A 2,133-nucleotide genomic window follows, 5' to 3' on the forward strand; every position below is an offset into this window, starting at 1 on the left:
AGTCTATAGACTCGAAATTTGAAATACCGGGTACTGAGATTTGGGAAAATCGATGTGACGGGTGTCAGCCAGAAATTTGGCTGTTAAGGGGTCAAATTTCAACGATTTGACCTTTAAGAACTCTACCAAACTCCTCCGACAATTTTGGGTCTAGACACTTAAAATTTTAGATATAGGTTCCTTGAACCTGGATCTAATTTAATAAAGTGATTTGAGCCCGAAACTATAAATTTTAAGGGGTCATAATAGGGGTCAAATTAAAAAAAAATTTACTCTTTTTTTTTTCTCAGCATACACCTCCAAACACCCGGGCAACGCCGGGCTGAAATGCTAGTATATATATATATATATACTAATACTTATGTCTTTTTGTATATAATATGTTGCATGTAGAATGTTCTTACTTGTGTCAGGCAGCAAGGTGGTGTGTCTTTGGTACTATATTTCGGGATGTCTAAGCTTCGTCTTTTATTAATACCGAGGGTGTGTTGGTATTCAATATTATTTACAGTTTTTGGGGGGAGAGTAATTTTTAGCTCTAATTATTTATCTTTGTATTATCAACTAATCTTTACCGTTTATTTTAGTTATATATTTTCCCTAGTTCTATTTGTTTTATTTAGACACCGCCAAAAATGGCCGCAAAATCAAGTTGTTGTTGTTGTTGTTGTTTTTTAAAACGAAATTACATTTATTAAAATCCATTATTTCTGAGGAACTTTTTTTTTCCAGAAAGATAAAACCCTGAATTTTATCATATTTCTATATGATAAAATACAGGGTTTTATCTTTCTGGAAAAAAAAAGTTACTCAGAAATAATGGATTTTAATAAATGTAAAACTTTTTCTACTATTTTTAATTAAATTGTAAATGTTAAATTTTCCCAAAAAGTTAACAATTGACATTTTTTGTCTTGCACAAAAAACGTACATAAATATTTAAAAAAAAAAAAAAGGTTTTTGAAATAATTAATTTATTCATTGTCTAACTAAGATTTAGAATGATTTTCTATGAGAATATGCAAAAATATTATAATATAAGTACCTGGATTTCAAATAATTCCACTTATTCATATAGGTAACCGGTTATTTCGCGCCGATCTAGAGTCTAGATCGACACTGTTTACGTTTGCGTTTGATAAGAAGCAAACTATGGAAGACCAAACAGGCCAAAATAACTTATTTTTCAGTGACGAAAATGTCAATGTATTATTAAGCTGAGGCTGGCCAGTACCAGATGGGTCACCATTTATATGAGTTTGGTTTTTAATGTGTATGTGTGTGGGGGCCATGCTCCCCAAAATGGGGGTGGGGGCAATTTAAAGCAGAATAAAAAAAAATTATTTCAGCCCGTTTGGTTCACCGTAGTCAAAAGGCGGCAAACGTTTTCAAACGGGATCGAAAAAAATGATGCTATTTTTAACACAAAGGGCACAATATTTATCGAATTTTTTTTTTTTTTTTTTTGGTATCGATTCTTCAAAGCATGCCCTGTTTAATAATGGTCATGCATTATTCGAGTCGCTAAAAAAAAATTGTTAATTTATTTATCAAAGATTTTAAAATGGCTTTTTTCGTATAAATATTTAAAAAAAAAAATTTTTGTTTTGCTTAAATTAAATTAATTATTTTACTTAACATATTCACCGAATTTCACACTTCAAAACTCAAAAGCGGGATAATTAAACACAATCGAAGTTCTGATATTTAGACGTCAAAATAAGGTATGCAAACATTTTTTTTTTAAATCTATCTGTCCCTTACAACAACACAATATGTTGAGTTCAGTTTCAGATGATTATTTTAAGCATATTTGTTCCCACTTCAAAACAAGGGGGGGGGTGTAAGCAAAAAAAAAAATATATATATATATATATATATATATATATATCGTTTATGAAAAAGAAGTACACTGTTATAAAGTTCATTCTTCTCTTAATAATCGCTGAAAATTTCGTATTGATCGGAGAATTACCTGATTTTTGGTAGATTTTTAAAAAGACGGTCCGTCAAAAAGTACTGACCTGCCCCCCCCCCGCGATTCATTTAAGATCGTTATGTGTTTTGATTTTTTTTTTTTTTTTAATATCGGGCGTGTTTTAATACTTAATATTATTTGTAGTTTTGAACTAG

This window comes from Euprymna scolopes, chromosome 30 (assembly GCF_053919585.1).
Source record: "Euprymna scolopes isolate OS-2025 chromosome 30, ASM5391958v1, whole genome shotgun sequence".
NCBI classification, from domain to species: Eukaryota; Metazoa; Mollusca; class Cephalopoda; order Sepiida; family Sepiolidae; genus Euprymna; species Euprymna scolopes.